This window comes from Schistocerca cancellata, chromosome 2 (genome assembly GCF_023864275.1).
Source record: "Schistocerca cancellata isolate TAMUIC-IGC-003103 chromosome 2, iqSchCanc2.1, whole genome shotgun sequence".
Classification (NCBI taxonomy): domain Eukaryota; kingdom Metazoa; phylum Arthropoda; class Insecta; order Orthoptera; family Acrididae; genus Schistocerca; species Schistocerca cancellata.
This window is the reverse complement of record NC_064627.1, coordinates 917,101,136-917,123,492: the sequence shown is the minus strand read 5'-3', so window position 1 is coordinate 917,123,492 and position 22,357 is coordinate 917,101,136. Positions and strand designations below refer to the sequence as shown.

The window sequence follows — 22,357 nt, the reverse complement described above, 5'->3', positions numbered from 1 at the left end:
TTGAAGTTCTGATAGGTGGTGGCACTGTACAGTCTTCAAAATAGCGTTTCTAAGATGCCTTCCAAGCATAGAGCTGTCATTGAGTTTCCTTTGGCGGAAAACCAGATCATCGCTGGTGTTCATATGCGATTGCAGAATGTCTACAGAAACCTGACAGTGAATAAAAGCACGGTGAATCGTTGGGCGATGTCGCGCAAACCTGTCCGACAACGGCGTGCCGGTCGGCCGCACAACAGCTGTGACTCCTGCGATGTTGGAACTCGCAGAAACTTTCGTTCAACGATATTGCAGTGCCTGTGTTATTCTGAATTACGATGCAAAATTCCTTTGGACATACATGCGTGCAAGCAATATCGTATTTATCCACCGACAACGGGCAAGCGAATTTCATGCGAAATGCCTCGACTTTACGAGAATATACATAATGGATGTACAAATACAAGTTTTAGAAGCGTAGTTGACGACATTTAGAGGTTTCGATCTGGCTGTGAGTAGTGCGTAGTTGCCAAAAATTCAGGCGACCGCTCGCGTTAAACGGGAAATCCGGGTTTGCTCTCCGGTCCGGGACAAATTTTCATTGTCATTCCATTCTAAAGCTGATGGTTGTCCATATTCGCAATTGCGTATACATTTAATGTACTCTCATTCGAGATGATCGAAAGACTACAGTCAAACACCTTTTTGCACAACTGGACGTCCCTGTTGATAGTGCTGAAACACTCGACCACCAGCTGTCGTACTCAAAAGTGTCTGCCTGGGTTCTTCGCCGCCTAACAGAAGAGCATAGAGAGCAACAAAGAACTATCTGTGCGGAACTGCTTGTGCGCTACGAGACTGATAGCGACCATTATTTTTTTCGAACGTCGTCACAAATCATCATTGGACTCCACTTCCTCATGCACCCTACAGCCTGGATGTCGCACCTTCCGACTTCCGCCTGTTTGGCCCACTGATGGAAGCACTCCATGGGAAGGAGTACTTGGACAAGAGGGAGGTTACTGATGCAGCAAGACACCTCCGAAGACCAGTATAGTAGTACCATGAGAGCATACAGTCCTCCCAGTAACGTGGTGTAGGTCATCGCCTTGAACGGAGATTATGTTGGAAAATAGGGTTTTGTAGCCAGAAGAGTTGAAATAGTATGGTGTATTGGAATCATGAATAAAACCAACCTGCTTTCAGCAAAAAGTGTTACATTACTTATTAAGATCCCTCGTATCCAGAGGTTATGTAGAGATCCGGAGTTTGATTCCCTATTCGGCTTTGGATCCAAGAGTGTGCTCGAGGTCCGAAACAGGTGGAACAACTCACGCTAATTTCGACATTAATGACGAAATGGTTTTGAGGTTTCGCGACAAATAACTATGGGTGCACTTGCTATCAGTCAGTATCTGTTACCTGCTCTAATTTTCATTCCATTTGTTTCTGAAGTGGTATGTTTGCCAGCCTGACAGAGAACGTGTGAATTTTTCTAAGCTGCAGGTCAATATGGAATTGAGGCCCTGAGAAACGTAAGGGCTTAAAGCACACCGTCGTCGATTTTGAGATTGTAGCATGTATTCATACTCCTCACGGCTAAGGATTTTTGGTGAACCAACTTTGTCTGCAGTGTCGGCGCAATAGCCTATAAATCAACATTTACCAAAATCTGTTTCACCGACTTCTCTAATACGTATTTTCATATGGGCTCAAAGCATAACATTGTTGCTCTGCACTGCTCAATTGTTATCTAGGATTGGCAATATTATTTAGTGTCTGCATCATGTAAATAGCAGTACTTCGTAATAGGAGGTATACTGGCAGTTTTATCTGAACCTCAGGCCACAGAATGTGTTTAATGAAAATGATGATAACGAGGATCATGAATTGTTAGAATAGGTCATAACTGTGTGTGTCTGCTGCATTTAGTGTATGTTCCTTATATTGTGATTCTAATTTATCATTAATTACAAACTTTACAACTTTCGAAACACTATTGTCAGTAGCCTATACATGGAAAATGTGAATTAACCGTAATATTAAAATCCTAAATATTAATTACCATTTCGTTACATAAAGTAGTTTCATTATTTTTCGTAGGAAATATAGGAAAGGGATACTTCGTTTCGTTAAAAACAAGTCAAACCTATGAGACTGTCAGTTTGTCTACAAATCTGATTTTTCCGAACACATATTTTCGGTAAAACTTTGTTTCTGTACTTTGCATCTCAGTGTCTCCATTTTTTCTGAGCGTCCATTCAACGCTACAAATCCATCTTTTCCAGTTCATTAAATGATGTATTAATTGAACTGGCTGCAGTCCATTTCAGTAGTTTAGTCCCACGGTTCACTTGTACTTAATGCGCTGCGTTCCGTGTACCAAGTAATGAATCAAAACGCTCCACACAATTAAATTTATCACGTAAACACAGTTAACCATCAGAGCTCACAATATCAAGAAGCACTGGCCATATTTTTTGTTTTGCTTTTGCACAGTTGTCAATGTAGCTTTAGAAAACGAGCACACAAATAAAGTATTGGAGGTCTAACGATCTACCTCGTCATCATCTCTTATATACCAGTTCAAGGGATATAAACTGACAGAAACGAAGTATAAATACGTACTTCATGTTCCCATTTGAAAGCCACTTCCTTTCGGCTGCTAAGACAGTAGTTATGCAGAATCAACTGTTATTATAGGTCCTTTTCTCACACCTCACTGTTGCAAACGGATCATCACCACGACATATATACAAATTTGAATACAGCGAACAGAGAGAAAAAAAAGAAAAAAAATTGGCACGAGGGAGGCTCGAGCACGGCTCGCCTGCTTGGCAGTCTAATAACGTGACCATTCTTTTTTTCGATACAGTTCGTTGCGTTTGCTCTGGGCGGGCGCAACATGACACCCATTCAAGTTGGTCGTTGATTCCTTTACTCAGTCTTTTTATTACACAGGGCAACCAGCCCTCTGACCGAACACACTGAGCTACTACCGTGCCATTGCTCTGTCAGGGTCCTCTACATTGGACTTCCTATCCTTGGACCGCACACTGTTTCTATTTTGATCACAGAATGATTCTTTTTTCACAGTTCAGTACACCTTCTTCCTGTTTCCATGCTTGATATGTGTTCAGTTTTTGACGGGCTGTCCACTGGGCCATCTTACCACTGAATCTGCGGGGTTACGATAGGAGTTTCCGTAGTCAGTAGTAATGTCATCTTATAGAGCAACCGTGGTACCCATGGACTACCACGATATGGCTGCCCAAATCATCGCTTTAACCCGGGCAGGCTTCATTCTTGGGACGTATACTCGGCCAAAAATTGGAAACAGTGTGAAACGAGGCTCTTCCGACCAAATGATATTCTTCCAGATCTGAATAGTCCAGATTTTATGGCTTCAGCACGACTTTCTCCTGTTACTGGCATTTGCATCTGCGGATTGTTTTAGAGCCAACGGCATTGCTGCAGTGATAACACCGGTTGCCATCAAATCACCGAAGTTAAGCGCTGTCTAGCTGGGCTAGCACTTGGATGGGCGACCATCCGGTCCGCCGAGCGTTATTGGCAAGCGGGGTGCACGCAGCCCTTGTGAGGCAAAGTGACGAGCTACTTGATTGGGAAGTAGAGGCTCCGGTAACGAAAACTGACAACGACGGGGAGAGCGGTGTGCTGACCACATGCCCCTCCGTGTACGCATCCAGTGGCGCCTGTGGGCTGAGGATGATACGGCGGCCGGTCGGTATAGTTGTGCCTTCACGGCCTGTTCTGGCGGAGTTTACTTTAGTTTTAGAATTCCTGCTTGTCCTGCAGTTCCCTGCTTATGATTCTCCCCACATGTTGTTTTGGTGCTGACATGTTTCCCGAGTGCAGCGTTCACTTCTGAAGTGATTTCTGAATCAGAGCCTTCCAAATGCGAAGCCGCTGATGTAATCCATTGCAACAATTCACTTGAGATACAGGTACTTCGGTTTGCTATATACTTATGACGAGCAGGGTCAAAAATTCTCCTTGCATCATTTTAAGACTTATTAAAAATGCACTTATCATTCGATGTAGGCCCTCCGTACATCAGCGCAGTCCGCAGCTCGTGGTCGTGCGGTAGCGTTCTCGCTTCCCGCGCCCGGGTTCCCGGGTTCGATTCCCGGCGGGGTCAGGGATTTTCTCTGCCTCGTGATGACTGGGTGTTGTGTGATGTCCTTAGGTTAAGTGTAAGTAGTTCTAAGTTCTAGGGGACTGATGACATAGATGTCAAGTCCCATAGTGCTCAGAGCCATTTGAACCATTTGAGGCTCTGAGCACTATGGGACTTAACATCTGTGGTCATCAGTCCCCTAGAACTCAGAACTACTTAAACCTAACTAACCTAAGGACATCACACACATCCATGCCCGAGGCAGGATTCGAACCTGCGACCGTAGCAGTCGCGCGGTTCCGGACTGAGCGCCTAGAACCGCTAGACCACCGCGGCCGGCTTGAACCATTTGAACATCAGCACACTTAGCACAAAGTTTCTTTATTAAGCGGCTTTCGTCCTAAGTACTGTTTGGAAGGTCTTCAGATCACATGTCTGCTGCTATCATAACCGCATCATTAGAACACAAAATGATTTTTATGTTTTTTCTCGTGCCTTAGTCTACGCCATCAAATGTCCAATAAAGAGGCTACAGGCTGTCTGTTAACTTGAATAAAAAGTTTAATGCTATCCCTGTTCATGGTCCACGGTGCACGATCGCAATCGTACGTTGCCTATCTAACTAATTCCAGGGGAAAGCCGGCCGAAGTGGCCGAGCGGTTCTAGGCGCTACAGTCTAGAACCGCGCGACCGCTACGGTCGCAGGTTCGAATCGTACCTCGGACATGGATGTGTGTGATGTCCTTAGGTTAGTTAGGTTTAAGTAGTTCTGAATTCTAGGGGACTGATGACCTCAGAAGTTAAGTCCTATAGTGCTCAGAGCCATTCGAACCATGGGAAAGAAACATTTTATTTTCAATGTTTCATATAAATATTGGCCGAATTTAAAAATTTAAAATGCTATCACATTAAGAGGTATAATCTTATGTCAAAGGTCCAACAATCGAGAATCAAATGTAGAAACTTTGAGTTCGTTTGGCGGCAGCTTAACTCACGGCGCGGCAGTTACTGAGACGATATTCATTAAGTATTTAAGAGTGAGAGCACTTGGCACTTTCCAACAAACTTTAAATATAATTTCAACCCTTTTCTGGACGTTTTATTACAATATATTGGTAATTTTTACTTATGGACCGTCTAACTACAACTGAATGTAACATAATTTCGTGCCATTAATTTCGTGCCATTAATTTCGTGCCATTAATTTCGTGCCATATGTTTTTTGCCTTTATTCTATGCAAGACACCGTCAATGGCAGGTTCCATGCATGTTGCCTTGGAGAGAATAAAGACGCGTATGGCACGAAAATTGCGTTTCATTTAGTAGTAGTTAAAGGTCCATTAGTAAAAATTAATAATATACCGTAATGTTACACGCAGCTCAGAAATACAGGACTACAAAAGTTGATGTTTTCTAGGCGTTTTTCGCTTACATGCTTTATGTAAAATATTTGACATATTAACTCATTTGTACAGTGATCAGAATTTTGAAGCTGTTATACACATGGAAGTTCGATTCTTTAAGGAATCGGGGATTTACTGCTACATGCTAACAGAATATCGTACGTGTGCTCGTAAGTAAGAAAAGATATCAACGTAAGCCCTTGGAGTATCTCTCATACAAAGGCAGTGCTACGGTCTATTATACACGTTTTACACGATGATCGAACTTGTAATCGATTGGCAACCAGTTGCGTGAATGGCGGCCGTCTATCATGTGAAGAGGCTCGCTATTATGATCACGTTAGTAGCAACGCGCGGTAATTCTAGGGATAAAGCAATAGGGTCAGTTCTGAATTCGGTACTTGTGGCCTCACTGCGCATGCGGGAGCTAGTAGCTGCCTGCTGTGACATCTGTACTGAGTGCTGAGTATGACATGTTGCTTTCTGGTGCACTCACAGTAGTGGAGTTTTCTTTCTGGTTATGGTCGTTTCGTTATCAGAAGGAACTAACTGAGAAAGTGAGTTTAGTGCACTCTTCGTAAAAAATTTCACGAAAGTTTTTAAATCTTTGTAAAATTCATAAGTAATTAACGATACGCTAATGTGGAATCACGACTTTGGCACTGTTATGTTAGTAGCGGTGCGCTGTGTTTACGTTTATCATTTAAACACGCTGCGACAAGATCTTGCACGAGTTTATAGTTCGGGCCTAGTACGCTTGGGGCGCTTCAGTAGACTATCGCGTAAAAAGGGCTTTACCACGCAACGGACAACGTAACGATTCGCCGATTAGGCCTACACGATACCGGAAAACTTATGTGTGTTGTTTATGTAGTTTAACAATAGATTTAAAAACAGCACTGCATTATGTTTCGGAAATTTAGTCCGTGGTCTCTTGGTTCGACCGCGCATTTTCACAGGTCTCGTTATTTTCTTCATTAGTTGTGACTGCGTGTACGAACTGCTATTAGCATATGTAACTCGAAAATTACGGGTGGTCGAAATTAGCGAACAATGTGAAATATAATATATTATTTTAACTGCAGGCATCCAAGCGGATCTGTTATTTTCTCAATCGTTTTCCAAGTAGCCGATTTTTTAAGATGTGAGACTAGGTGGAACGCAGGGGACCAAATGTGGTAGCCGGGAAAGATGTTCCCATAATTCGTTCTTCGAAACAGAATGTTAAACGATCTTTGGGGGTAGAACTGTCGTTCAGACGGTAGTTGTTACAGCAGATAGTGCACCATAGCACCGGGTGAATCCCTGCCCCGACGTTGCCAGTTCCCCGGCGTAGAACTGTGAAACGCAGATACTGCCACATATCCTTATAAGCAGTTGTATTCTGCTGACGAATTTTTTTTCCATACGTAATCCACGCGTCTCTTCATTTATCCTTACCCCCAGCTGGCCCACAATACTTGGCGCTGTAATGACCAGCCAAACTTTTCACTTTCTCATTCGTGGTTACAATATCAATTTTTTTTCACTTGGATCATTTTCGAGAGATATATCACTAAATCTGACTTCAACAGCGCATTTCTTTGCTGTTCTAAAAGAAGGAAAATACAAGTTGTGTAAATCTTCATAAATTTAGTATTATTTTATTCATCGACTAACCTTAGAAACGAAGAACTTCAGGATGTTACGGTATTCTCGTTTGTTCATGCAGATAAAACACACTGCACACTTAAAAACAGTGTAAACAAAACTATACCCTAGATCTTTTGACATATGACAGAAAAACGAAGAAATGAATAAGGGGACAAAGGGGGAGTGGAACACGTAATCGTGGCTGTAATGAAAACGGTGTTGCGCTGTAACGCAACCAGGAAAATTGTGTGGGAGGCTTATAAGGCATCTGCTCCTTTCTCTTACCCTAGACTACTGTTATGTCTGTTGGTTATGCCACACACACGTGTTCGAGTGTATAATTAACTACATTATATACTTCGTTCCACTAACCTTTACATAGAGTTATCATTGTTGTTAGATTTACCATTTTGTTGGGTGGTACAACAGAAAAATGGCCCATGAAAGGTTCTATTTGTAAGGTTGAAACAGTTAACGTGAAAAATAGTGATTATTTATTCCTGCAAGGTAGATTACGCACATGCAACAGTCTTCTGTGTGCCCCGGTAATTATCTGAACGTTCACACTAAAACTTTATATTTAACTGCGGTATACAACTGCATTTCCTCCCATCCCTCCCGAGCTGTTAACCTTCTACACATTTCTATCTCCAACATGTTTCCGGTAACACTTGCCAACGACTAACGATTAACACTACTGTATACATAGTACGTCCATGCTGTTTGAACTCCTGCTAATGACGAACTACCACTACTCACAGCTGAAACACTGCAACAACAAATCTATAATCGCTCTGCAGAAGGGTTCATTTCTCTCTAAGGCGTGGATGACAATACCGACCAGCTATCAGCATCGACAACTGGCAATCGAGTCTTTGAACAGTAACTACGCAGGGTGGTCAGAAAAAGCTTCTAATAAGTGTAAGGGTATTACATGCTAAGTTGTGCAACTGCTAAAAAACGAATTCTGTACTTTGTGCCGTTTCAGAGATAATTGGCCGTTGCGCGCGCACAGTCAAGCGATCTGGCGGAGACGATGTCGCCAAATGTGTTCTTCGTTTTGTTTCGTTAAACCGAACAAGAGAGCGATACAAAAAATTTCCACACGGGACGATAGCAAGGATCGAACCCGAGCCAAAGGCTGAGCAACTTCATGCTCTATCATACATGCTCTAAGAAAAAGTGACATTAACTGTATCTGGCGGGCCGCTTGAATGTGTGTGTGCAAGTACCTGGTTGACTAACTTCGGTGCTAAACTCGGAAACGGTGCAACATATCTAATTTTTTTCGTAACAATAATTTCTCAGCACAACCTACCTTGCAACAGCTTTACAAGTTTTTCAGAATGTTTCTGACCAACCTGTCTATGAAGAAATGTTCCATGTGATGATGCGATCTTTGCAGGAGGTTATAACACTGCAACTGGATTTACGTAGTTTGTGCAATCAAATACCAAATTTGGTTTATTACTTACTATGCACCATCGAAACTAGTCCTGTCACGGAAAAGCCACGTATAACACTCCCGTCTGCTACTGTTATACTATAACCTCAAAGCTGGAGGCAGTTCGTATAATGAAATTATTTTTACTAAAGCAATTACAGTATAAAGAAGCAGAGCAGTGTTACCCTCTGAAAGGAATTTTGTTATGTTGACCGTGATATACTTAACGGAGGTGGCTTATCGGAAGTGAAAGTCAGAATTACGTAAATATTCAAACAGTAACAAATAATAATTTACTTATCCACACTGTTCAAAGAATAAAGAAAACGTCGCCAGCCTAATTAGGCATGAGAATGATTAACATTCTTGTTTAAGAAAGTAGGTATGAGTAACTTTAACGGGCAAACACAACCTATATTTTGCCACACGCGAGTGCAATAAACTCTGACACTTGTATATGTTAACGTTAAGTTTGGAGTTGACTGCTAGAGCAGAACAAACTATTTGCATGAATATAACAGATAACGATAAACACTATTATCTTCAGGGCTTAGTCACTGAGTGATTTCAATAATATTACTATTACAGTGCACTTTAGAATCAAAAATTGGACATAGGTTTAATTTTACCTTTCAAACATATTCCTATCTGACATGAAATATAGATATGGTGTACAGCAAAATTAGGTATTGTGCATAGATTAAGTCTCTCTCTACTAAACACCTTTTTATTTAGAATGAAAATTAAATGGAATTCACTAACAGGTTACTTCTCACTGTCTTTTTAATAAAGAAGTTACTGTTTTCATAAATAGTTGTCTTTCTATTAATCGTTATGTAGCATGAGCACAATAGACAAACTATGGATCCTGTTACAAGATTAATATGCACTTTTAATACACAAGAGGAACCCAATATTGTACAGAATTTGACTTGAATAGCAAGAGTAATTAAAACTTTCTATAATTAAGTAACTTTGTGCATTTCAACTACTTTCAATGGAAGGGAGCCCTTAATCTTGACCACTGTAGCAGAGCAAACTAAACACACTTTCACTTTCAATACACTAGAGAAACAAGTACTTAGCAAGCATGAACATATAACTCTCAACAGTTGCAGTTCTGAACTTTTACTGCAGTGAAACACAAATTTGAGATATTTGTAGGATCCTTTCAACAAACAATACTAATTTTAGCACACTCTATTGCCATATAAATTTTAATACTAATGGCATCCGTCCATCCTTGAGGGATGATGGTGTAGCATGCTTGGTTCAGAGTCTGCAGCGTCTGCTGTGGCTGAAAAGTCCCACTGGAGAGTGGCAGTCCCTACTGCAGTTTGGACATGTGAAATTTGAGGGACTTCGAACAGAAGCCGCTCTGTCTCTTCGCTTTGTTCTCTTCCTGATTTGTTCCTGTGTGCGTTCGTCCTCTGAGAGCTTGACGCCGTTGCGCACAGTTACTCGCCACTTGACACGGTCATCTGCAATGATTTCCCAGCGACTTGGACTGATTCTGGTCTGGGTCCGGTCTCTCTTGGAGACATCCTTGAAACGAAGATGCGGTCGTCCCACTGGCCTCACACCTTCCTGAAGTTCGCCGTACAGCAGCTGTTTCGGTATCCGTTCAGGATCAATGCGCCTGACATGACCCAACCATCTTAGACGTCGATGACTCAGGAGTGCAAAGATGCTGGTTGTGCTTGCGCGATGAAAGACTTCGGTGTTGGGTACTCTATCTCTCCAAGAGATCTGAAGGATCTTCCGGAGACAGCGGAGATGGAAGCTGTTGAGTCGAGATTCATGCCTAGAAAGAGTTGTCCATGTCTCACAGCTATAGAGAAGGGTGCTTATAACACAGGCGTTGTAGACTTTTAATTTAGTTTTTGTGGTAAGCAGTCCATTGTTCCATACTCTGTTTTTCAATCTAGCCATGACAGATGATGCCTTTGCGATTCTGTTAGAAAGTTCAGTGTCCATGGACAAGTTGCTACATATTGTGGATCCCAAGTAGGTAAAGTCATCAACTATCTGGAGAGGATTGCCATCAGTGTTAATGGATGGAAGATTGGTAGTGCTCTGCGCCATGATCTTAGTCTTTTGAAGGCTGATGAGTAGACCAAACTTTTCACAGGCATTTAATAATTTGTTGATTATATACTGCAGCTCATCTTCTGTGTTCGCTACTAGAGCTGCATCGTCCGCATATAACAACTCTCGGATAACAACTGTATATACTTTGGTTTTGGCCTTGAGGCGAGCAATGTTGAAAAGATTTCCATCAGAGCTCGTATGTAGATACACTCCCTCCTCGCAGTCTTCAAAGGCAAATCTGAGCAGAAGGGAAAAGAAAATCCCTAATAATGTAGGAGCTAACACACACTCCTGTATCACACCGCTATTAACAGGGAATGCTTCTGATGTTTTACCGTTGAAGCAAATTGTTGCTTGTGTTTTCTCATGGAAAGAGACCATTATCTGTAGTAGTTTATGTGGGCATCCAATCTTCTGCAACAGTTTGAAAAGCTCATTTCTGCTCAATAAATCAAACGCTTTAACAAGGTCAATGAAAGCAATATAAAGTGGCCTCTGCTGCTCACGACATTTCTCTTGTAGCTGTCTTAGGGAGAAGATCATATCTACGGTTGATCGGCCGCGCCTGAAGCCACACTGAGATTCTGGGTAGATTCTGGAAGCTAAGATCTGTAATCGCATTAGGATGACTCTTGCATAAGCTTTCCCGGCTACAATTAGTAATGAAATGCCTCGGTAATTGTTACAGTCACTTCTGTTCACTTTCTGTTTATATAGAGTAACTATCGTCGAATTCCGCATACTCATCGGGACATAACCTTCTTCCCAGCTGGTTGTGGTAAGTGAATATAAATGTTTTAAAAGAACAGACTTGTTATACTTAATAACCTCTGCAGGGATCCCATCTTCACCTGGGGCCTTTCCGTTAGCAAGAGAATCTATTTCTCTACTAAGTTCTTCCATAGTAGGCATTGCATCTAGTTCTTCCATAACTGACATTTGTTTGATGGCGTCACATGCATCCTTGCTAACTTCATTCTCGGCCGCATACAACTCAAGGTAGTGTTCAACCCAGCGTTCCATTTGTTTGCCTTCATCAGTAATGACTTCACCCGTCTTGGACTTCAGGGGAGCAGTTTTTCTGACAGTTGGTCCAATTGATTTCTTAATACCATCGTACATTGCCTTAGCATTCCCAGAGTCGGCCGCTTTCTGTATACCTGCACATAAATTCAGCCAGTAGTTATTTGCGCATCTCCTGGATGTTTGCTGTGCCCTGTTCTTTGCTTTTCGTAGGTCATCTCATTAATTTTAAAATGCCTTCAATAAAGGGCACTCGGTAAACACTTTAGCGTGGGAGGGACCCTAAGTGGATATGGGACTGAGGACAAATCACGGTAGGTACAAGAGTTCAGTCAAATTTTACCTTACATTTGGGTACACTATAACATCCTATGAGCTGATCCGTCACTGTACATTACTAAAGAGCTCCATTAGAGTGATTGCACAATGTGGTGGCGATTGCATGTTCGTAGGAGGATTTGCAGGTAGAATGGCTGGACTCTGTCATTTCTTGGTGGCGATGATAGATACCAATTCCAGAATAGTTCCAGCTCTTAATCCATCCATCCGAGGCATTAGAAAGAGTCATGAAAAGCCTCTCTCGGAACCAGCAGAATACACAACTTTTACATGAGCAGTTGATAGTTTGGTAGCTCGTCCGCGACTGACTCTTTGTTCCACCTTTCTATCCATGCCAACCACAATTTGCGCGCGCTGCATGCTTCCGTTCCCGAGGGGAACCACAACAACTTTTACATATGAAGTAACTAAGAACCGTAAGTGAGGGTCAGCAGTTTACATATCAGCAACCAAACACATTAAATAAAACAGAACATTTACGTATATTGAAATTTCTAAAAAAAATTATTTAAACAAAATTATTCAACCTCAAAGATAACCAAAGAGATTATAAGAGTGTTGTGTACATAGTTCCGCGTAGTCAGCGCGTACACAACTTTCCCACTAGAGCGCGCCTCGCTAAGCACAACAGCGCAGGCGCAGCGCTCTTCCGTCTCCGCACTACGAGATGGCGCTGCCTTAGAGACGGACCAAATTCTGCTTCCGCCAATCTGCGTATTAATACACTCCTGGAAATTGAAATAAGAACACCGTGAATTCATTGTCCCAGGAAGGGGAAACTTTATTGACACATTCCTGGGGTCAGGTACATCACATGATCACACTGACAGAACCACAGGCACATAGACACAGGCAACAGAGCATGCACAATAGTACAGTGTATATCCACCTTTCGCAGCAATGCAGGCTGCTATTCTCCCATGGAGACGATCGTAGAGATACTGGACGTAGTCCTGTGGAACGGCTTGCCATGCCATTTCCACCTGGCGCCTCAGTTGGACCAGCATTCGTGCTGGACGTGCAGACCGCGTGAGACGACGCTTCATCCAGTCCCAAACATGCTCAATGGGGGACAGATCCGGACATCTTGCTGGCCAGGGTAGTTGACTTACACCTTCTAGAGCACGTTGGGTGCCACGGGATACATGCGGACGTGCATTGTCCTGTTGGAACAGCAAGTTCCCTTGCCGGTCTAGGAATGGTAGAACGATGGGTTCGATGACGGTTTGGATGTACCGTGCACTATTCAGTGTCCCCTCGATGATCACCAGTGGTGTACGGCCAGTGTAGGAGATCGCTCCCCACACCATGATGCCGGGTGTTGGCCCTGTGTGCCTCGGTCGTATGCAGTCCTGATTGTGGCGCTCACCTGCACGGCACCAAACACGCATACGACCATCATTGGTACCAAGGCAGAAGCGACTCTCATCGCTGAAGACGACACGTCTCCATTCGTCCCTCCATTCACGCCTGGCGCGACACCACTGGAGGCGGGCTGCACGATGTTGGGGCGTGAGCGGAAGACGGCCTAACGGTGTGCGGGACCGTAGCCCAGCTTCATGGAGACGGTTGCGAATGGTCCTCGCCGATACCCCAGGAGCAACAGTGTCCCTAATTTGCTGGGAAGTGGCGGTGCGGTCCCCTACGGCACTGCATAGGATCCTACGGTCTTGGCGTGCATCCGTGCATCGCTGCGGTCCGGTCCCAGGTCGACGGGCACGTGCACCTTCCGCCGACCACTGGCGACAACATCGATGTACTGTGGAGACCTCACGCCCGACGTGTTGAGGAATTCCGTGCTACGTCCACCCGGCCTCCCGCATGCCCACTATACGCCCTCGCTCAAAGTCCGTCAACTGCACATACGGTTCACGTCCATGCTGTCGCGGCATGCTACCAGTGTTAAAGACTGCGATGGAGCTCCGTATGCACGGCAAACTGGCTGACACTGACGGCGGCGGTGCACAAATGCTGCGCAGCTAGCGCCATTCGACGGCCAACACCGCGGTTCCTGGTGTGTCCGCTGTGCCGTGCGCGTGATCATTGCTTGTACAGCCCTCTCGCAGTGTCCGGAGCAAGTATGGTGGGTCTGACACACCGGTGTCAATGTGTTCTTTTTTCCATTTCCAGGAGTGTATGTAACGCAGCCAATGAGATAGCTGCTAACGTAGGACCTTTTCTCCTCGCGGATCACACTCGCGCAGTGATACCTGAACACGTGAGGTATTATAACGAGTGTACAGACCTCCGATCAGTCAGTCTGCATTTGTCTGCATTAGTCTGTACCAGTCTATAGTCAAGTTTCAGTCTGCGCCCGATAAGATTATCATATTCCTATACATAGCCATGAAGATAAATGAATAGACACTTTGTCAAGTATCAGAAATATGTGAGAATAAGATTAACGTACCAAGACCAAAGGAACTTCAGATTTTCAGTTGTAAGCAGCATCCAGAATCAAGTTACGTAATGTTTATGCTTTTTATTATTTTAATAAATGTGTGTGAAAATTAATCAAGTTCTGTTTAAAGTTGGTCACCGTCAGTCTGGTACTCTAAAGTGTGCAAGTGGCATCTCTATGGTCTGACCTAACGGCAGAAGATAAACACGCCACGATAAGACCACGAGACATATTGCTGACACTCGCGTACTTCATTAGAGCGACAAGTCAAATAATCTGATGGTGTGTGGACCGAGCCCGCATCTCGTGGTCGTGCGGTAGCGTTCTCGCTTCCCACGCCCGGGTTCCCGGGTTCGATTCCCGGCGGGGTCAGGGATTTTCTCTGCCTCGTGATGGCTGGGTGTTGTGTGCTGTCCTTAGGTTAGTTAGGTTTAAGTAGTTCTAAGTTCTAGGGGACTGATGACCATAGATGTTAAGTCCCATAGTGCTCAGAGCCATTTTGTGTGGACCGAAGGTCTTACAGTACGCACACCACAATGAGAAAGACGAAACATCATTTCCTCATATTGTGCATATTACAGAGATTACACTTCATTACAGTATCGAATTAATCATACACTAATTACAGAAGTTCAACGATGGGATGTTGAACAAAATAGAAAGCTAAATGAATCAACAAAAGGTACGTAGTGTCTAAGCTATGGTTTTGCAAGGTGAATCAAGCAAGTTACTTGCTTGCAGTGCATATGAAACAGTTGTTGATGCTGATGATGATTACTGGAACAGGAGATACCCATGTAACCCATCCGTCCAATCGAAAATACCGCGGACGTTCTGTACACGACATCGAATTTTTTTTTAGGTTTCCACAGAGATCCCCAGCAATAAAATAGGACGTTTCCGGTGGAATGGACTAGATATATGTCATCAGTAGCGTGAAGTGCTTGTGTAACCCGAGCGACGCGCGTTTGTTCCGCACGTGGAGCTCGCGGCATTGGCTCCTGGCTCGGGCTTCGGAGCAGGTGTCCAGCGGCTGGGGCGCGCAGGCAAGCCGATGGCAGATTAATGAGGCCGCAGCTGATCCTCCGCCGTCTGCTCTGTTTGATGTTTCGCGCGCATTGTACAAACGCAGCGGCGCCGTCGCTTCCAATCACGGCCCCTCTCCGACCGTACCCCTCCGATCCCCTTTCGCAAACCTCCTGGCCGCGTCGCACAAACGGGGAAACGGGGCTTCGGCCGTACGCTGCGCAGCCCGCAGCGATTTTTAGGGCTTAATCGATACCCGCGCCAGCTGGTTCCACTCTAGCAGATTGTTGTCGTGTTTGTAAGCGATTATCGCCGCAGAGGCACTGCAGTGGCAAAAATCTGCTTTTAGATCCCCCGCATCTTGTAAACACAGTAGAACTACCTCGGTGTAATGCTGTTTTTCCTCTTTTTTTCAGAATCTGTGTCGGCTCGCAGGATATTGCATGGGATGTTACGGCACGTTCGTACACAACGTACCAGTAGCGATTGCTCACAAAATTGCAGAAGACTGGGGAACTATTTGAACAGATCTGGGATCTATGTAAGTCGGTGGTAAGACCGAGTAATCTCATCATTAGCAACCATAGTTCAGTAGATATGCTATCTCGTATGTGTCCCCTAGTATTTCATAAATAATTTGTGCTATCGAAACAATACTTTCACCGAATTATAGTGTACACTGGAGAGCTAACTCGGTAAATGACTGCTTTTTTTGTTTTAATTTTACGATGAAATCATTTCATACCTTTTAAAGTGAACTCTGCAGTTATTCAGGGCTTGTAGTGATACAGATTTTTATTGAGATAACTTACAGACGTAGGAGATGTGTCATTTTGCAGCAAACGAACCTGGAGTTTGATTCACGTAGTGCATCAGTACCTCATTCCGCCACCAGGAGCGCCAGCGTAGTGCACAGTTAAAATGGCTGCTTTCGCAGGTGAAACGAATTCTGCACAAACTGTTCGGCGTAAATTGCGCACCGAATAAGGTCAAGAACTTTAAAGCAGACCTACAAGTTATTCTTGCACAAGAACTTTGTTGAGACAGGTTGTTCATTGCGACACTTTAGATCACCAGGTCGTTCTCGTGTTGATGATTATGTTAAATAAGTTAAGGAGAGCATTGCCCGCAGTCCACAACAATAAACGCGACGTGCGTCTGGAGAGACTGGCATTCCACAAAAGACTGTTCGCGAGTACTGCGTAGACGTTTATGCTTGAAACCATACAGATTCCTCGATAATCGCTTCCCAGGTCGGTGGACTCACCGTGAAGGGCCAATCGCATGGCCACCTTGCTTCGCAGACTTGATACCACTGGATTTGTGTCTCTGGGGTTTCATTGAGGACAGTGTGTACGTTCCTCCTCTACCATTAGCTGACCTGAAAAGTCGAATCTACGCTGTCGTTGCTCAAGTTACGCCCAATTTGCTGCAACGACTGTGGGAAGAAATTTATTACCGGTGGTATGTTTGCCGCATCACAAATGATAGTCACATAGAACCAAAATGACACGTGACACTTTCATGTGAAACTCTACGTTGTTTGCTACAAAATGACACATCCACCGATTCTGTAAGCTGTCTCAACAAATTTGTATATCATTCCTAATTCATAAAGTCCTTTGTGATTGACCCTCAAAAATGCTTGGATTAATACTATGTAATTTATTTATGAATTTATTTCACCTTGCAAGATTAGCTTCTCGTAGATCTAACCAGACATCCTTGAAGAGCCAACATTACAATATGCATATTATATGACCACCGCATAATAATAATAATAATAATAATAATAATAGGTGTGTTATTGAGTAAGTGGAATTTTGGAAATGTCCGTCTTATTAACAATGTGTTGAGAAATTTCCTCATTAAATTCTTAACGACTGTGAGTAATGCCACCTAACGGATATCTATCGAACAATGCTGAAGGCATCAAATGTGGAGACGTTGAATGCTCATAAGAAGAGCGATAATGACAGGGTAAGATCAGCAGATAAGATAGAAAGAAGGAAAGGAATATATATGGAGGAGAAAGGCGTGAATAATGTCGACACATTACAGACATCCTGGTTCACTGTTCGACAGAAGAGAAAGAGCTGGGATATGCTGAGATGGAAGCTACCTACACTGACGATGACAGATAAAGCTTTAATCTTCTCTCGGCTGCAGAGTGGTTTCGGATAAGTTGTAGTCTACTGGGCAGATTCTTCCAGAGTAGTAGGACTCAAATGGAGGAGAACATGCATGTAGATTTGATGGTATATATAGGTACAACGAAGCTATTTTCGCATAAATACTAGGGAAAAGTCCTAAACGCATAATGCAGTTGAATCTCTTTCGGCAGCGTTTACATGGTAACGGAAGTGAAATTGTTCGTAACAGCTGCCTAGGTCCTAACCTTTACCTCATCTTCAGATTTTTTGGGGGGCTGAATCTTACATTTCAAACACTGATTACCTTTATACAACTGTACTCCTCTTTACAAGAGATAACGAATAACATTAGTTAAAATGCAGCGTTTCATTGGAAAAGGCTGTTTCTCCTCAAAATCTCCGAAGAAGAAAAACATATACAGATAAGTACTTTTCTCTTTGCGGATTTTCACAGGTTGGATACCATGTTTCGGTATCTTGAATAGATTATGAACTATTAGTTTCATGTTGCTTTTTAGACCCTAGTAGAAATCACCGTATTCAGATTTAGTTACGGGACGACGTGGCATCGCGGTTAAAGAACTTACCCCACATTCGAGAGAAACGGGGCTCACATTCTTGTGAAGCTTTCTTCCATTTAGTTTACGTTGCCCGCGGTTTTCGTAAATTATTTCGGGCGACTGTTGCTAGTGCTGCTTTGGGCAGGCCAAGACTTATTTCCGTCCCCATCTTTCTTCAGTCCGAAGTCGTCTTTCTGCTCGCCATAATGTCTACGAGACTATAAACTCCAACCCTCATTTTTTAACGAGTATAGCTCTTGTAAACAGTACTTACAAGGTCGGTTGTTTCATTAAGGTATCCACTATCCCGGAGCAAATGCACGGTGCACCCAACGCGCTGATGGAAATTCTTTTTCCCTTTCAAAAACTGTCGGATGTACGAGAAATCTTCCGAATTAAAAAAAATACTGAAAAAACGCCACGCTGACGCTTAAGACCCAAATAACCTTAAAAATAGCAAATTTGGAGAAAAGGAAGTCTTACTTGTAACATTCAATAAGGACACTCTTATACAGCCCACTGTAAACAACTTAGACCCCTCCTTTCAAATGAAGTTGGAGAGAACTAAGTGTCTTTATGACTCTGTACGCACCCTGAACTCCTTTTCTTACCCTTATGTGGAATGAAAGACACGTAGAATAAAGTCATTTTCAGTGTACAACATATACCTTACCACGAAATTTATTTATTTCCTTTTTACGAGAGTAATACCATTATCTCTCAGAGTTTTCTACATTAATGTATCCACCAACGATCTTAACAAATGCATTCGAATTACTATCAGTATCCCTTGATGCCTATCACAAACATTTCAGTATTACTCTACAACCAATCATAAGAGCTTTGCTGTTTGTCTTTTATGTATGTTTTAATATATCCGCTGCACTTTCACGGAAATGCACCAATAAGCGACATTTTCTGTTCACACTTAGACTGCATGTGTGACCGGGGTATAAATTCAAAAAACCTCTAATTAAAAAATAGTGAATACGCTTTTAACAACGTCTTTTTTTTAAGTGACCAGTCACCAAATACTGCAAATGTATTAGTTCGCTTAATTGCTATTGACATTTTAGTTTTTCGTATCTATCTACTGCAAGTGCTAATACTCGAGTAATGATTTTGCATCAACGCAGCATATCAGAATCATGAACCTCATAATGGTTTATGTATTTGCTGCTTAATCTCATTACTGGTAACTGAAATAAGTGATACACTTTTGTCATCATACGTCATCCATTCTGGGTATACTAGACCCTGAAAGACAATCCGAGCGAGGTGGCGCAGTGGTTAGCACACTGGACTCGCATTCGGGAGGACGACGGTTCAATCCCGACTCCGGTCATCCTGATTTAGGTTTTCCGTGATTTCCCTAAATCGCTTCAGGCAAATGCCGGGATGGTTCCTTTGAAAGGGCACGGCCGATTTCCTTCCCCATCCTTCCCTCACCCGAGCTTGCGCTCCGTCTCTAATGACCTCGTTGTCGACGGGACGTTAAACACTAATATCCCCTGAAAGACAAGAACAACTCCTTAACGTCGTAATTATTGGGTTGTTTCATAAGATGCAGTGTTTTTCGTTGAGTTTAACAAACACAACAGATACATATTAACAGAGACTTTGGTCATCAATAATATCATCTCCTTCATTATTTACAACCGTCTGCCACCACCGGGATGACTTTTTGATTTCGCAACTGTGGAAATCTGATGGTTTTGAGACGAGGAACACATGGAGCTATGTTCGGAGTGGCCGGCCGAAGTGGCCGTGCGGTTAAAGGCGCTGCAGTCTGGAACCGCAAGACCGCTCCGGTCGCAGGTTCGAATCCTGCCTCGGGCATGGATGTTTGTGATGTCCTTAGGTTAGTTAGGTTTAACTAGTTCTAAGTTCTAGGGGACTAATGACCTCAGCAGTTGAGTCCCATAGTGCTCAGAGCCATTTTTTATGTTCGGAGCTTGTTTTCATCCTGAAGCGAAGTTCCTTGACGGTTGTTCGACAGAGAACGGAGAAGGTGAAATTCGAAGGGTGCAAGATCAGATGAATAAGGTGGGTAAGGAATGACTTTCCCACCCAAACTTCTGTATCGTGTTTTTTGTCAGTCTAGTACAATGCGGGCCGGCGTTATCGTGGAGCAGCATGACTTCACGCATTTTTCCTGGTTGTTTTTCTTCTACTGCGTCTGCAAGACGTCTCAGTTGTTGACAATAAATGTCAGCTGTGATCGTTACACCTCAGGGAAGCAATTCGCAGTACATTACTCCATCGCGGTTCCACCAGATGGATAACAATCTTTTATGGATGGACACTGGTCTCTGTATGCGCAGTTGCTGCTTTGGGCGCAACCATTCCTTTCTTTTCCTCGCGTTAGCATAAAGACACCCTTTTTCGTCACGACTGACGATACAGGACAGGAGTGGTAGGCTTTGTTCACGTGCCAACTGATGATCAGCAAGCAGAGATGCACATATGGCCACTCGCTGATTTTTGTGATTTTGGCTTAGAGCACGCGGTAACCATACATCTTATTTTCGAAACTCCCCCATTGCATGCAAGTGTCGCACGATGGTGAAACAATCACATATCATCCCATCTGCCAGTTCGCGAGTACACTAACGTGGATGATTGTGGATTAATGCGTTTAAACGATCTTCGTCAAACCCCTGAGGTCTTCCCGGCCGTGGAGTGTCACTGATTTTAGTACGATCCTTCTTGAAACGAGAAAACTATTTTCTTGCCGTGCTCTGTCCAATACCATTATCCCCATACACAGTGCAATGTTTCTGGATGCCTCCGCTGCTGGTAACCCCCCTAGTAAACTCAAACAGAAGAATATATCGGAAATGTTCTAATTTCTCCACTTGGTTCTCTATTTTGTAGCGTCGGCAGCTCCGCTCATTATCTCAAATGTGTAAACTCCAATAGCAACAGTGAACTACAAATAAAGTCCGCCTCCGTAGCGTAGCAGTAGTGATAGCGTTATCGCTTACCACGCAGGGGGCCCGGGTTGGATTCCCGGCAGGGGACTGGGTGTTGCGTGTCCTTCATTATCATTTTCATCATCATTGACCCCCAAGTCGCCGAAGTGGAGTCAACTAAAAAGGACTTGCAATCCGGCGGCCGAACTCACCCGCATGGGGCCTCCCGGCCAACAAAAAATGGTTCAAATGGCTCTGAGCACTGTGGGACTTCACATCTATGGTCATCAGTCCCCTAGAACTTAGAACTACTTAAACCTAGCTAACCGAAGGACAGCACACAACACCCAGTCATCACGAGGCAGAGAAAAAATCCCGGCCAACAATGCCATACGCTCATTTCATTTCAACTACAAATAAAGACTGACGGTAGATAAATAAATCGACAGCAACGAGGAAACTAACACGCAAAATACAAACACTACGAGCTTATGCACCAACCTAATAATTTCTTTGCACTGTTAACGGTCACTTTATTGTATATTTAATTTAACGCACTGCGTCGCGTTTGGTCAGTTTTGCTCATCATCGGAGTTTTGTATTCGGGAACTTGTATTTAATTGAACTAATTACCTAATTTAAGCTACACAACTCATTTGTTAGTTGTACATTAACTGCAATGATCAGTCATGAATTTCGTTCCACCGAAGTATATTTACGACATCATGCTGTGTCTCTGACCATCGTTTACCGAATCATACCGATTTATGGCTATTTATTTCGCAGATAGATTGATGATATAAAAGCAGCCTGATGTATCTTAAGATGTAAGCCACGAAGTTGTAAGTACGGATTACGCTAATTTATTCACAATTATTCTTCGTTGTATTGTCGTCACAGCCACACTCATACTTCCGAGACAAGGGGTACGGCACATACTGCTGACAAACATCCAAATCTAAGTTTCGTGGTAGGAAGACGATATACGATTCCTCTTCATCGTCATATTTCGGTTTTTTATTTGTTTCGACCTAGCCATGAAATGAATTCGCACTTCAGAATATGAACTACCATCAGCTGTGTAATGGAATAATGACAACGAACTTTTGTGCCGGACCACGACGCGAACCGGAATTTCCCGCTCATTTCGAGCGGTCGGTCGCTTCGGCTATCCGAGGGTGACTCATGGCCACAACCAAACTTGCATACGACGTCAACCATTTGTGTACAACCTGCATTCATATATTCGTATG

At 43.4% G+C, this 22,357-nt stretch overlaps 2 long non-coding RNA genes across 3 annotated transcripts in view; one reads left to right on the top strand and one right to left on the bottom strand.

The window, feature by feature from the left end:
- The window catches only part of LOC126162860 (uncharacterized), a 360,676-nt gene that overhangs the window by 14,086 nt on the left and 324,233 nt on the right, over positions 1-22,357 (bottom strand). The window lies entirely within an intron of this gene.
- Positions 1-22,357, top strand: part of LOC126162859 (uncharacterized) — a 132,862-nt gene that overhangs the window by 42,670 nt on the left and 67,835 nt on the right. The window contains exon 2 of one of the 2 annotated variants that reach the window (XR_007535124.1): positions 15,893-16,028. This is a non-coding gene — a long non-coding RNA (uncharacterized LOC126162859). The remainder of the gene's footprint in view (positions 1-15,892; positions 16,029-22,357) is intronic. The other variant, XR_007535123.1, reaches the window with a different exon arrangement.